The sequence below is a fragment of the Clavelina lepadiformis genome, chromosome 7, assembly GCF_947623445.1.
Source record: "Clavelina lepadiformis chromosome 7, kaClaLepa1.1, whole genome shotgun sequence".
NCBI classification, from domain to species: Eukaryota; Metazoa; Chordata; class Ascidiacea; order Aplousobranchia; family Clavelinidae; genus Clavelina; species Clavelina lepadiformis.
In genome coordinates, this window is record NC_135246.1 from 1,388,445 (window position 1) to 1,401,435 (window position 12,991).

A 12,991-nucleotide genomic window follows, 5' to 3' on the forward strand; every position below is an offset into this window, starting at 1 on the left:
TTGCAAGTACCGGACGAGCCCTATAAAGAAGAAATTTTGGAATTTGGACTAAATATCATAAACATTTATTCTTATAATATGAAGCAAAAAGATGCAACTTCACCGGCTCGTTGGTCTAGGGATATGATTCTTGCTTTGGGTGCAAGAGGTCCCGGGTTCAATTCCCGGACGAGCCCTATAAAGAAGATTATTTTGAATTTATACCAAATATCAAAAAGTTTTATGGTTATATAATGAAGCAAATAAATGAAACTTCATCGACTCGTTGGTCTAGGGGTATGATTCTTGCTTTGGGTGCAAGAGGACCCGGGTTCAATTCCCGGACGAGCCCTATAAAGAAGATTTTTTTGAATTTATACCAAATATCAAAAAGTTTTATTCATATAATATGAAGCAGATAAATGAATCTTTATCGGCTCGTTGGTCTAGGGGTATGATTCTTGCTTAGGGTGCAAGAGGTCCCGGGTTCAATTCCCGGACGAGCCCTATAAAGAAGAATATTTCGAATTTATACCAAATATCAATTATATTGGGCCGCATTGTCACCTGAAATAAGTCAATGGACCGCAGAACCTATTAAATTTCAAGAAAAATAGGTATATTATACTAATACTGCGCCCCTAATAACCGACTGGTACATTTTATTTAGGCCAAGATTCAAAGTTCAAAATACTATTTTTGGAGTGAAAATGACTAGCGGGCCGGACAAAAATCTCAGGCGGGTCGCATGTTGGACATCCCTGGTTTAGGGGTATGATTCTTGCTTAGGTTGCAAGTCCCGGACGAGCCCTATAGAGAAGAAGTTTTGGAATTTGGACTAAATATCATAAACATTTATTCTTATAATATGAAGCAAAAAGATGCAACTTCACCGGCTCGTTGGTCTAGGGGTATGATTCTTGCTTTGGGTGCAAGAGGTCCCGGGTTCAATTCCCGGACGAGCCCTATACAGAAGATTATTTTGAATTTATACCAAATATCAAAAAGTTTTATGGTTATAATATGAAGCAAATAAATGAAACTTCATCGGCTCGTTGGTCTAGGGGTATGATTCTTGCTTTGGGTGCAAGAGGTTCCGGGTTCAATTACCGGACGAGCCCTATACAGAAGATTATTTTGAATTTATACCAAATATCAAAAAGGTTCATTCATGTAATATGAAGCAAATAAATGAAACTTCTTTCGTACTTCGTACTTTCATATAATATGAAGTGAAATGTCAAATACATCAAATGTCAAAATATTCTATACAGTATGAAGGGAAAAGACTTAACCTCTGCCGCTCGTTGGTCTAGGACAGTGATGTCCAGCCTTTTATTATATTGGTCACCTGAAATAAGTCAATGGGCCGCAGAACCTATTAAATTTCAAGAAATTTAGGTATATTATACTATTACTGCACCCCTAATAACCGACTGGTACATTTTATTTAGGCCAAGATTCAAAGTTCAAAATACTATTTTTGGAGTGAAAATGACTAGCGGGCCGGACAAAAATCTCAGGCGGGCCGCATGTTGGACATCCCTGGTCTAGGGGTATGATTCTTGCTTAGGTTGCAAGTCCCGGACAAGCCCTATAAAGAAGAAGTTTTGGAATTTGGACTAAATATCATAAACATTTATTCTTATAATATGAAGCAAAAAGATGCAACTTCACCGGCTCGTTGGTCTAGGGGTATGATTCTTGCTTTGGGTGCAAGAGGTTCCGGGTTCAATTCCCGGACGAGCCCTATAAAGAAGATTATTTTGAATTTATACCAAATATCAAAAAGTTATATTCATATAATATGAAGCAGATAAATGAAACTTTATCGGCTCGTTGGTCTAGGGGTATGATTCTTGCTTCGGGTGCAAGAGGTCCCGGGTTCAATTCCCGGACGAGCCCTATAAAGAAGATTATTTTAAATTTATACCAAATATCAAAAAGTTATATTCATATAATATGAAGCAGATAAATGAAACTTTATCGGCTCGTTGGTCTAGGGCAGGCATGCACAACATACGGCCCGCGGGCCGCATGCGGCCCGCGAAACCTTTTCATGCGGCCCACGAGATATTCCGTGATTTCGCTCATTCAGGCATTTTCTCCACGGTTACAGTTACATATAATCAACGAATCCGATGCTTTACCGCCGCTAAGCGTTAAAAACAACTAGATACTGTAGTGCGAGAGGCAACCGTCCCTTGACAGTAACCATCTTCTCAACAATATCTCTTATTCAAGGGTTAATCGGTCACATTATATAAAGTAGGCTACACGTTAGTTACAACAACGTTAGCACGCGGCCCGCGAAAAATATTTTTTCGCTAAAACGGCCCGTGTACTGTTTTGAGTTGTGCATGCCTGGTCTAGGGGTATGATTCTTGCTTAGGGTGCAAGAGGTCCCGGGTTCAATTCCCAGACGAGCCCTATAAAGAAGAATATTTTGAATTTATACCAAATATCAATTATATTGGGCCGCATTGTCACCTGAAATAAGTCAATGGGCCGCAGAACCTATTAAATTTCAAGAAAAATAGATATATTATACTATTACTGCGCCCCTAATAACCGACTGGTACATTTTATTTAGGCCAAGATTCAAAGTTCAAAATACTATTTTTGGAGTGAAAATGACTAGCGGGCCGGACAAAAATCTCAGGCGGGCCGCATGTTGGACATCCCTGGTCTAGGGGTATGATTCTTGCTTAGGTTGCAAGTCCCGGACGAGCCCTATAAAGAAGAAGTTTTGGAATTTGGACTAAATATCATAAACATTTATTCTTATAATATGAAGCAAAAAGATGCAACTTCACCGGCTCGTTGGTCTAGGGGTATGATTCTTGCTTTGGGTGCAAGAGGTCCCGGGTTCAATTCCCGGACGAGCCCTATAAAGAAGATTATTTTGAATTTATACCAAATATCAAAAAGTTTTATGGTTATAATATGAAGCAAATAAATGAAACTTCATCGGCTCGTTGGTCTAGGGGTATGATTCTTGCTTTGGGTGCAAGAAGTTCCGGGTTCAATTCCCGGACGAGCCCTATACAGAAGATTATTTTGAATTTATACCAAATATCAAAAAGTTTCATTCATGTAATATGAAGCAAATAAATGAAACTTCTTTCGTACTTCGTACTTTCATATAATATGAAGTGAAATGTCAAATACATCAAATGTCAAAATATTCTATACAGTATGAAGGGAAAAGACTTAACCTCTGCCGCTCGTTGGTCTAGGACAGTGATGTCCAGCCTTTTATTATATTGGTCACCTGAAATAAGTCAATGGGCCGCAGAACCTATTAAATTTCAAGAAATTTAGGTATATTATACTATTACTGCACCCCTAATAACCGACTGGTACATTTTATTTAGGCCAAGATTCAAAGTTCAAAATACTATTTTTGGAGTGAAAATGACTAGCGGGCCGGACAAAAATCTCAGGCGGGCCGCATGTTGGACATCCTTGGTCTAGGGGTATGATTCTTGCTTAGGTTGCAAGTCCCGGACGAGCCCTATAAAGAAGAAGTTTTAGAATTTGGACTAAATATCATAAACATTTATTCTTATAATATGAAGCAAAAAGATGCAACTTCACCGGCTCGTTGGTCTAGGGGTATGATTCTTGCTTTGGGTGCAAGAGGTTCCGGGTTCAATTCCCGGACGAGCCCTATAAAGAAGATTATTTTGAATTTATACCAAATATCAAAAAGTTATATTCATATAATATGAAGCAGATAAATGAAACTTTATCGGCTCGTTGGTCTAGGGGTATGATTCTTGCTTCGGGTGCAAGAGGTCCCGGGTTCAATTCCCGGACGAGCCCTATAAAGAAGAATATTTTGAATTTATACCAAATATCAATTATATTGGGCCGCATTGTCACCTGAAATAAATCAATGGACCGCAGAACCTATTAAATTTCAAGAAAAATAGGTATAATATGCTATTACTGCGCCCCTAATAACCGACTGGTACATTTTATTTAGGCCAAGATTCAAAGTTCAAAATACTATTTTTGGAGTGAAAATGACTAGCGGGCCGGACAAAAATCTCAGGCGGGTCGCATGTCGGACATCCCTGGTCTAGGGGTATGATTCTTGCTTATGTTGCAAGTACCGGACGAGCCCTATAAAGAAGAAATTTTGGAATTTGGACTAAATATCATAAACATTTATTCTTATAATATGAAGCAAAAAGATGCAACTTCACCGGCTCGTTGGTCTAGGGGTATGATTCTTGCTTTGGGTGCAAGAGGTCCCGGGTTCAATTCCCGGACGAGCCCTATAAAGAAGATTATTTTGAATTTATACCAAATATCAAAATGTTTTATGGTTATAATATGAAGCAAATAAATGAAACTTCATCGGCTCGTTGGTCTAGGGGTATGATTCTTGCTTTGGGTGCAAGAGGATCCGGGTTCAATTCCCGGACGAGCCCTATAAAGAAGATTATTTTGAATTTATACCAAATATCAAAAAGTTTCATTCATGTAATATGAAGCAGATAAATGAAACTTTATCGGCTCGTTGGTCTAGGGGTATGATTCTTGCTTAGGGTGCAAGAGGTCCCGGGTTCAATTCCCGGACGAGCCCTATAAAGAAGAATATTTTGAATTTATACCAAATATCAATTATATTGGGCCGCATTGTCACCTGAAATAAGTCAATGGGCCGCAGAACCTATTAAATTTCAAGAAAAATAGGTATATTATACTATTACTGCGCCCCTAATAACCGACTGGTACATTTTATTTAGGCCAAGATTCAAAGTTCAAAATACTATTTTTGGAGTGAAAATGACTAGCGGGCCGGACAAAAATCTCAGGCGGGCCGCATGTTGGACATCCCTGGTCTAGGGGTATGATTCTTGCTTAGGTTGCAAGTACCGGACGAGCCCTATAAAGAAGAAATTTTGGAATTTGGACTAAATATCATAAACATTTATTCTTATAATATGAAGCAAAAAGATGCAACTTCACCGGCTCGTTGGTCTAGGGATATGATTCTTGCTTTGGGTGCAAGAGGTCCCGGGTTCAATTCCCGGACGAGCCCTATAAAGAAGATTATTTTGAATTTATACCAAATATCAAAAAGTTTTATGGTTATATAATGAAGCAAATAAATGAAACTTCATCGACTCGTTGGTCTAGGGGTATGATTCTTGCTTTGGGTGCAAGAGGACCCGGGTTCAATTCCCGGACGAGCCCTATAAAGAAGATTTTTTTGAATTTATACCAAATATCAAAAAGTTTTATTCATATAATATGAAGCAGATAAATGAATCTTTATCGGCTCGTTGGTCTAGGGGTATGATTCTTGCTTAGGGTGCAAGAGGTCCCGGGTTCAATTCCCGGACGAGCCCTATAAAGAAGAATATTTCGAATTTATACCAAATATCAATTATATTGGGCCGCATTGTCACCTGAAATAAGTCAATGGACCGCAGAACCTATTAAATTTCAAGAAAAATAGGTATATTATACTAATACTGCGCCCCTAATAACCGACTGGTACATTTTATTTAGGCCAAGATTCAAAGTTCAAAATACTATTTTTGGAGTGAAAATGACTAGCGGGCCGGACAAAAATCTCAGGCGGGTCGCATGTTGGACATCCCTGGTTTAGGGGTATGATTCTTGCTTAGGTTGCAAGTCCCGGACGAGCCCTATAGAGAAGAAGTTTTGGAATTTGGACTAAATATCATAAACATTTATTCTTATAATATGAAGCAAAAAGATGCAACTTCACCGGCTCGTTGGTCTAGGGGTATGATTCTTGCTTTGGGTGCAAGAGGTCCCGGGTTCAATTCCCGGACGAGCCCTATAAAGAAGATTATTTTGAATTTATACCAAATATCAAAAAGTTATATTCATATAATATGAAGCAGATAAATGAAACTTTATCGGCTCGTTGGTCTAGGGGTATGATTCTTGCTTCGGGTGCAAGAGGTCCCGGGTTCAATTCCCGGACGAGCCCTATAAAGAAGATTATTTTAAATTTATACCAAATATCAAAAAGTTATATTCATATAATATGAAGCAGATAAATGAAACTTTATCGGCTCGTTGGTCTAGGGGTATGATTCTTGCTTAGGGTGCAAGAGGTCCCGGGTTCAATTCCCAGACGAGCCCTATAAAGAAGAATATTTTGAATTTATACCAAATATCAATTATATTGGGCCGCATTGTCACCTGAAATAAGTCAATGGGCCGCAGAACCTATTAAATTTCAAGAAAAATAGATATATTATACTATTACTGCGCCCCTAATAACCGACTGGTACATTTTATTTAGGCCAAGATTCAAAGTTCAAAATACTATTTTTGGAGTGAAAATGACTAGCGGGCCGGACAAAAATCTCAGGCGGGCCGCATGTTGGACATCCCTGGTCTAGGGGTATGATTCTTGCTTAGGTTGCAAGTCCCGGACGAGCCCTATAAAGAAGAAGTTTTGGAATTTGGACTAAATATCATAAACATTTATTCTTATAATATGAAGCAAAAAGATGCAACTTCACCGGCTCGTTGGTCTAGGGGTATGATTCTTGCTTTGGGTGCAAGAGGTCCCGGGTTCAATTCCCGGACGAGCCCTATAAAGAAGATTATTTTGAATTTATACCAAATATCAAAAAGTTTTATGGTTATAATATGAAGCAAATAAATGAAACTTCATCGGCTCGTTGGTCTAGGGGTATGATTCTTGCTTTGGGTGCAAGAAGTTCCGGGTTCAATTCCCGGACGAGCCCTATACAGAAGATTATTTTGAATTTATACCAAATATCAAAAAGTTTCATTCATGTAATATGAAGCAAATAAATGAAACTTCTTTCGTACTTCGTACTTTCATATAATATGAAGTGAAATGTCAAATACATCAAATGTCAAAATATTCTATACAGTATGAAGGGAAAAGACTTAACCTCTGCCGCTCGTTGGTCTAGGACAGTGATGTCCAGCCTTTTATTATATTGGTCACCTGAAATAAGTCAATGGGCCGCAGAACCTATTAAATTTCAAGAAATTTAGGTATATTATACTATTACTGCACCCCTAATAACCGACTGGTACATTTTATTTAGGCCAAGATTCAAAGTTCAAAATACTATTTTTGGAGTGAAAATGACTAGCGGGCCGGACAAAAATCTCAGGCGGGCCGCATGTTGGACATCCTTGGTCTAGGGGTATGATTCTTGCTTAGGTTGCAAGTCCCGGACGAGCCCTATAAAGAAGAAGTTTTAGAATTTGGACTAAATATCATAAACATTTATTCTTATAATATGAAGCAAAAAGATGCAACTTCACCGGCTCGTTGGTCTAGGGGTATGATTCTTGCTTTGGGTGCAAGAGGTTCCGGGTTCAATTCCCGGACGAGCCCTATAAAGAAGATTATTTTGAATTTATACCAAATATCAAAAAGTTATATTCATATAATATGAAGCAGATAAATGAAACTTTATCGGCTCGTTGGTCTAGGGGTATGATTCTTGCTTCGGGTGCAAGAGGTCCCGGGTTCAATTCCCGGACGAGCCCTATAAAGAAGATTATTTTGAATTTATACCAAATATCAAAAAGTTATATTCATATAATATGAAGCAGATAAATGAAACTTTATCGGCTCGTTGGTCTAGGGGTATGATTCTTGCTTAGGGTGCAAGAGGTCCCGGGTTCAATTCCCAGACGAGCCCTATAAAGAAGAATATTTTGAATTTATACCAAATATCAATTATATTGGGCCGCATTGTCACCTGAAATAAGTCAATGGGCCGCAGAACCTATTAAATTTCAAGAAAAATAGATATATTATACTATTACTGCGCCCCTAATAACCGACTGGTACATTTTATTTAGGCCAAGATTCAAAGTTCAAAATACTATTTTTGGAGTGAAAATGACTAGCGGGCCGGACAAAAATCTCAGGCGGGCCGCATGTTGGACATCCCTGGTCTAGGGGTATGATTCTTGCTTAGGTTGCAAGTCCCGGACGAGCCCCATAAAGAAGAAGTTTTGGAATTTGGACTAAATATCATAAACATTTATTCTTATAATATGAAGCAAAAAGATGCAACTTCACCGGCTCGTTGGTCTAGGGATATGATTCTTGCTTTGGGTGCAAGAGGTCCCGGGTTCAATTCCCGGACGAGCCCTATAAAGAAGATTTTTTTGAATTTATACCAAATATCAAAAAGTTTTATTCATATAATATGAAGCAGATAAATGAATCTTTATCGGCTCGTTGGTCTAGGGATATGATTCTTGCTTTGGGTGCAAGAGGTCCCGGGTTCAATTCCCGGACGAGCCCTATACAGAAGATTATTTTGAATTTATACCAAATATCAAAAAGTTTCATTCATGTAATATGAAGCAAATAAATGAAACTTCTTTCGTACTTCGTACTTTCATATAATATGAAGTGAAATGTCAAATACATCAAATGTCAAAATATTCTATACAGTATGAAGGGAAAAGACTTAACCTCTGCCGCTCGTTGGTCTAGGACAGTGATGTCCAGCCTTTTATTATATTGGTCACCTGAAATAAGTCAATGGGCCGCAGAACCTATTAAATTTCAAGAAATTTAGGTATATTATACTATTACTGCACCCCTAATAACCGACTGGTACATTTTATTTAGGCCAAGATTCAAAGTTCAAAATACTATTTTTGGAGTGAAAATGACTAGCGGGCCGGACAAAAATCTCAGGCGGGCCGCATGTTGGACATCCCTGGTCTAGGGGTATGATTCTTGCTTAGGTTGCAAGTCCCGGACAAGCCCTATAAAGAAGAAGTTTTGGAATTTGGACTAAATATCATAAACATTTATTCTTATAATATGAAGCAAAAAGATGCAACTTCACCGGCTCGTTGGTCTAGGGGTATGATTCTTGCTTTGGGTGCAAGAGGTTCCGGGTTCAATTCCCGGACGAGCCCTATAAAGAAGATTATTTTGAATTTATACCAAATATCAAAAAGTTATATTCATATAATATGAAGCAGATAAATGAAACTTTATCGGCTCGTTGGTCTAGGGGTATGATTCTTGCTTCGGGTGCAAGAGGTCCCGGGTTCAATTCCCGGACGAGCCCTATAAAGAAGATTATTTTAAATTTATACCAAATATCAAAAAGTTATATTCATATAATATGAAGCAGATAAATGAAACTTTATCGGCTCGTTGGTCTAGGGGTATGATTCTTTCTTAGGGTGCAAGAGGTCCCGGGTTCAATTCCCAGACGAGCCCTATAAAGAAGAATATTTTGAATTTATACCAAATATCAATTATATTGGGCCGCATTGTCACCTGAAATAAGTCAATGGACCGCAGAACCTATTAAATTTCAAGAAAAATAGGTATATTATACTAATACTGCGCCCCTAATAACCGACTGGTACATTTTATTTAGGCCAAGATTCAAAGTTCAAAATACTATTTTTGGAGTGAAAATGACTAGCGGGCCGGACAAAAATCTCAGGCGGGTCGCATGTTGGACATCCCTGGTCTAGGGGTATGATTCTTGCTTAGGTTGCAAGTCCCGGACGAGCCCTATAAAGAAGAAGTTTTGGAATTTGGACTAAATACCATAAACATTTATTCTTATAAGATGAAGCAAAAAGATGTAACTTCACCGACTCGTTGGTCTAGAGGTATGATTCTTGCTTTGGGTGCAAGAGGTCCCGGGTTCAATTCCCGGACGAGCCCTATAAAGAAGAATATTTTGAATTTATACCAAATATCAATTATATTGGGACGCATTGTCACCTGAAATAAGTCAATGGGCCGCAGAACCTATTAAATTTCAAGAAAATTAGGTATATTATACTATTACTGCGCCCCTATTAACCGACTGGTACATTTTATTTAGGCCAAGATTCAAAGTTCAAAATACTATTTTTGGAGTGAAAATGACTAGCGGGCCGGACAAAAATCTCAGGCGGGCCGCATGTTGGACATCCCTGGTCTAGGGGTATGATTCTTGCTTTGGGTGCAAGAGGTCCCGGGTTCAATTCCCGGACGACCCCTATAAAGAAGATTATTTTGAATTTATACCAAATATCAAAAAGTTTTATGCTTATAATATGAAGCAAATAAATGAAACTTCATCGGCTCGTTGGTCTAGGGGTATGATTCTTGCTTTGGGTGCAAGAGGTTCCGGGTTCAATTACCGGACGAGCCCTATACAGAAGAATATTTTGAATTTATACCAAATATCAAAAAGTTTCATTCATGTAATATGAAGCAAATAAATGAAACTTCTTTCGTACTTCGTACTTTCATATAATATGAAGTGAAATGTCAAATACATCAAATGTCAAAATATTCTATACAGTATGAAGGGAAAAGACTTAACCTCTGCCGCTCGTTGGTCTAGGACAGTGATGTCCAGCCTTTTATTATATTGGTCACCTGAAATAAGTCAATGGGCCGCAGAACCTATTAAATTTCAAGAAATTTAGGTATATTATACTATTACTGCACCCCTAATAACCGACTGGTACATTTTATTTAGGCCAAGATTCAAAGTTCAAAATACTATTTTTGGAGTGAAAATGACTAGCGGGCCGGACAAAAATCTCAGGCGGGCCGCATGTTGGACATCCCTGGTCTAGGGGTATGATTCTTGCTTAGGTTGCAAGTCCCGGACAAGCCCTATAAAGAAGAAGTTTTGGAATTTGGACTAAATATCATAAACATTTATTCTTATAATATGAATCAAAAAGATGCAACTTCACCGGCTCGTTGGTCTAGGGGTATGATTCTTGCTTTGGGTGCAAGAGGTTCCGGGTTCAATTCCCGGACGAGCCCTATAAAGAAGATTATTTTGAATTTATACCAAATATCAAAAAGTTATATTCATATAATATGAAGCAGATAAATGAAACTTTATCGGCTCGTTGGTCTAGGGGTATGATTCTTGCTTCGGGTGCAAGAGGTCCCGGGTTCAATTCCCGGACGAGCCCTATAAAGAAGATTATTTTAAATTTATACCAAATATCAAAAAGTTATATTCATATAATATGAAGCAGATAAATGAAACTTTATCGGCTCGTTGGTCTAGGGGTATGATTCTTGCTTAGGGTGCAAGAGGTCCCGGGTTCAATTCCCAGACGAGCCCTATAAAGAAGAATATTTTGAATTTATACCAAATATCAATTATATTGGGCCGCATTGTCACCTGAAATAAGTCAATGGGCCGCAGAACCTATTAAATTTCAAGAAAAATAGATATATTATACTATTACTGCGCCCCTAATAACCGACTGGTACATTTTATTTAGGCCAAGATTCAAAGTTCAAAATACTATTTTTGGAGTGAAAATGACTAGCGGGCCGGACAAAAATCTCAGGCGGGCCGCATGTTGGACATCCCTGGTCTAGGGGTATGATTCTTGCTTAGGTTGCAAGTCCCGGACGAGCCCTATAAAGAAGAAGTTTTGGAATTTGGACTAAATATCATAAACATTTATTCTTATAATATGAAGCAAAAAGATGCAACTTCACCGGCTCGTTGGTCTAGGGGTATGATTCTTGCTTTGGGTGCAAGAGGTCCCGGGTTCAATTCCCGGACGAGCCCTATAAAGAAGATTATTTTGAATTTATACCAAATATCAAAAAGTTTTATGGTTATAATATGAAGCAAATAAATGAAACTTCATCGGCTCGTTGGTCTAGGGGTATGATTCTTGCTTTGGGTGCAAGAGGTTCCGGGTTCAATTCCCGGACGAGCCCTATACAGAAGATTATTTTGAATTTATACCAAATATCAAAAAGTTTCATTCATGTAATATGAAGCAAATAAATGAAACTTCTTTCGTACTTCGTACTTTCATATAATATGAAGTGAAATGTCAAATACATCAAATGTCAAAATATTCTATACAGTATGAAGGGAAAAGACTTAACCTCTGCCGCTCGTTGGTCTAGGACAGTGATGTCCAGCCTTTTATTATATTGGTCACCTGAAATAAGTCAATGGGCCGCAGAACCTATTAAATTTCAAGAAATTTAGGTATATTATACTATTACTGCACCCCTAATAACCGACTGGTACATTTTATTTAGGCCAAGATTCAAAGTTCAAAATACTATTTTTGGAGTGAAAATGACTAGCGGGCCGGACAAAAATCTCAGGCGGGCCGCATGTTGGACATCCTTGGTCTAGGGGTATGATTCTTGCTTAGGTTGCAAGTCCCGGACGAGCCCTATAAAGAAGAAGTTTTAGAATTTGGACTAAATATCATAAACATTTATTCTTATAATATGAAGCAAAAAGATGCAACTTCACCGGCTCGTTGGTCTAGGGGTATGATTCTTGCTTTGGGTGCAAGAGGTTCCGGGTTCAATTCCCGGACGAGCCCTATAAAGAAGATTATTTTGAATTTATACCAAATATCAAAAAGTTATATTCATATAATATGAAGCAGATAAATGAAACTTTATCGGCTCGTTGGTCTAGGGGTATGATTCTTGCTTCGGGTGCAAGAGGTCCCGGGTTCAATTCCCGGACGAGCCCTATAAAGAAGAATATTTTGAATTTATACCAAATATCAAAAAGTTATATTCATATAATATGAAGCAGATAAATGAAACTTTATCGGCTCGTTGGTCTAGGGGTATGATTCTTGCTTAGGGTGCAAGAGGTCCCGGGTTCAATTCCCAGACGAGCCCTATAAAGAAGAATATTTTGAATTTATACCAAATATCAATTATATTGGGCCGCATTGTCACCTGAAATAAGTCAATGGGCCGCAGAACCTATTAAATTTCAAGAAAAATAGATATATTATACTATTACTGCGCCCCTAATAACCGACTGGTACATTTTATTTAGGCCAAGATTCAAAGTTCAAAATACTATTTTTGGAGTGAAAATGACTAGCGGGCCGGACAAAAATCTCAGGCGGGCCGCATGTTGGACATCCCTGGTCTAGGGGTATGATTCTTGCTTAGGTTGCAAGTCCCGGACGAGCCCTATAAAGAAGAAGTTTTGGAATTTGGACTAAATATCATAAA

General features: G+C 38.3%; 26 non-coding genes across 26 annotated transcripts; all 26 read left to right on the top strand.

Annotated features, from left to right (window-relative positions):
• The first annotated feature begins 414 nt into the window (after positions 1 to 414).
• Trnap-agg (transfer RNA proline (anticodon AGG)) lies at positions 415 to 486 on the top strand. Its single transcript has one exon. It is a non-coding gene; the product is annotated as a tRNA-Pro (tRNA).
• A 387-nt stretch (positions 487 to 873) lies between these two features.
• Positions 874 to 945, top strand: Trnap-ugg (transfer RNA proline (anticodon UGG)). The gene has a single exon. It is a non-coding gene; the product is annotated as a tRNA-Pro (tRNA).
• An 867-nt stretch (positions 946 to 1,812) lies between these two features.
• Positions 1,813 to 1,884, top strand: Trnap-cgg (transfer RNA proline (anticodon CGG)). The gene has a single exon. It is a non-coding gene; the product is annotated as a tRNA-Pro (tRNA).
• A 912-nt stretch (positions 1,885 to 2,796) lies between these two features.
• On the top strand, positions 2,797 to 2,868 carry Trnap-ugg (transfer RNA proline (anticodon UGG)). Its single transcript has one exon. It is a non-coding gene; the product is annotated as a tRNA-Pro (tRNA).
• Positions 2,869 to 3,735: 867 nt separating this feature from the next.
• Positions 3,736 to 3,807, top strand: Trnap-cgg (transfer RNA proline (anticodon CGG)). Its single transcript has one exon. It is a non-coding gene; the product is annotated as a tRNA-Pro (tRNA).
• Positions 3,808 to 4,194: 387 nt separating this feature from the next.
• Positions 4,195 to 4,266, top strand: Trnap-ugg (transfer RNA proline (anticodon UGG)). The gene has a single exon. It is a non-coding gene; the product is annotated as a tRNA-Pro (tRNA).
• Positions 4,267 to 4,349: 83 nt separating this feature from the next.
• Positions 4,350 to 4,421, top strand: Trnap-ugg (transfer RNA proline (anticodon UGG)). The gene has a single exon. It is a non-coding gene; the product is annotated as a tRNA-Pro (tRNA).
• An 83-nt stretch (positions 4,422 to 4,504) lies between these two features.
• Trnap-agg (transfer RNA proline (anticodon AGG)) lies at positions 4,505 to 4,576 on the top strand. Its single transcript has one exon. It is a non-coding gene; the product is annotated as a tRNA-Pro (tRNA).
• Positions 4,577 to 5,273: 697 nt separating this feature from the next.
• Positions 5,274 to 5,345, top strand: Trnap-agg (transfer RNA proline (anticodon AGG)). The gene has a single exon. It is a non-coding gene; the product is annotated as a tRNA-Pro (tRNA).
• Positions 5,346 to 5,732: 387 nt separating this feature from the next.
• Positions 5,733 to 5,804, top strand: Trnap-ugg (transfer RNA proline (anticodon UGG)). Its single transcript has one exon. It is a non-coding gene; the product is annotated as a tRNA-Pro (tRNA).
• An 83-nt stretch (positions 5,805 to 5,887) lies between these two features.
• Positions 5,888 to 5,959, top strand: Trnap-cgg (transfer RNA proline (anticodon CGG)). The gene has a single exon. It is a non-coding gene; the product is annotated as a tRNA-Pro (tRNA).
• An 83-nt stretch (positions 5,960 to 6,042) lies between these two features.
• Trnap-agg (transfer RNA proline (anticodon AGG)) lies at positions 6,043 to 6,114 on the top strand. The gene has a single exon. It is a non-coding gene; the product is annotated as a tRNA-Pro (tRNA).
• A 387-nt stretch (positions 6,115 to 6,501) lies between these two features.
• Trnap-ugg (transfer RNA proline (anticodon UGG)) lies at positions 6,502 to 6,573 on the top strand. The gene has a single exon. It is a non-coding gene; the product is annotated as a tRNA-Pro (tRNA).
• A 712-nt stretch (positions 6,574 to 7,285) lies between these two features.
• Trnap-ugg (transfer RNA proline (anticodon UGG)) lies at positions 7,286 to 7,357 on the top strand. Its single transcript has one exon. It is a non-coding gene; the product is annotated as a tRNA-Pro (tRNA).
• An 83-nt stretch (positions 7,358 to 7,440) lies between these two features.
• Positions 7,441 to 7,512, top strand: Trnap-cgg (transfer RNA proline (anticodon CGG)). The gene has a single exon. It is a non-coding gene; the product is annotated as a tRNA-Pro (tRNA).
• Positions 7,513 to 7,595: 83 nt separating this feature from the next.
• Positions 7,596 to 7,667, top strand: Trnap-agg (transfer RNA proline (anticodon AGG)). The gene has a single exon. It is a non-coding gene; the product is annotated as a tRNA-Pro (tRNA).
• Positions 7,668 to 8,838: 1,171 nt separating this feature from the next.
• Positions 8,839 to 8,910, top strand: Trnap-ugg (transfer RNA proline (anticodon UGG)). The gene has a single exon. It is a non-coding gene; the product is annotated as a tRNA-Pro (tRNA).
• An 83-nt stretch (positions 8,911 to 8,993) lies between these two features.
• Positions 8,994 to 9,065, top strand: Trnap-cgg (transfer RNA proline (anticodon CGG)). The gene has a single exon. It is a non-coding gene; the product is annotated as a tRNA-Pro (tRNA).
• A 1,646-nt stretch (positions 9,066 to 10,711) lies between these two features.
• Positions 10,712 to 10,783, top strand: Trnap-ugg (transfer RNA proline (anticodon UGG)). Its single transcript has one exon. It is a non-coding gene; the product is annotated as a tRNA-Pro (tRNA).
• An 83-nt stretch (positions 10,784 to 10,866) lies between these two features.
• On the top strand, positions 10,867 to 10,938 carry Trnap-cgg (transfer RNA proline (anticodon CGG)). Its single transcript has one exon. It is a non-coding gene; the product is annotated as a tRNA-Pro (tRNA).
• Positions 10,939 to 11,021: 83 nt separating this feature from the next.
• Trnap-agg (transfer RNA proline (anticodon AGG)) lies at positions 11,022 to 11,093 on the top strand. The gene has a single exon. It is a non-coding gene; the product is annotated as a tRNA-Pro (tRNA).
• Positions 11,094 to 11,480: 387 nt separating this feature from the next.
• Trnap-ugg (transfer RNA proline (anticodon UGG)) lies at positions 11,481 to 11,552 on the top strand. Its single transcript has one exon. It is a non-coding gene; the product is annotated as a tRNA-Pro (tRNA).
• Positions 11,553 to 11,635: 83 nt separating this feature from the next.
• Positions 11,636 to 11,707, top strand: Trnap-ugg (transfer RNA proline (anticodon UGG)). The gene has a single exon. It is a non-coding gene; the product is annotated as a tRNA-Pro (tRNA).
• Positions 11,708 to 12,264: 557 nt separating this feature from the next.
• Positions 12,265 to 12,336, top strand: Trnap-ugg (transfer RNA proline (anticodon UGG)). Its single transcript has one exon. It is a non-coding gene; the product is annotated as a tRNA-Pro (tRNA).
• An 83-nt stretch (positions 12,337 to 12,419) lies between these two features.
• Trnap-cgg (transfer RNA proline (anticodon CGG)) lies at positions 12,420 to 12,491 on the top strand. The gene has a single exon. It is a non-coding gene; the product is annotated as a tRNA-Pro (tRNA).
• An 83-nt stretch (positions 12,492 to 12,574) lies between these two features.
• On the top strand, positions 12,575 to 12,646 carry Trnap-agg (transfer RNA proline (anticodon AGG)). Its single transcript has one exon. It is a non-coding gene; the product is annotated as a tRNA-Pro (tRNA).
• The last annotated feature ends 345 nt before the right edge of the window (positions 12,647 to 12,991 follow it).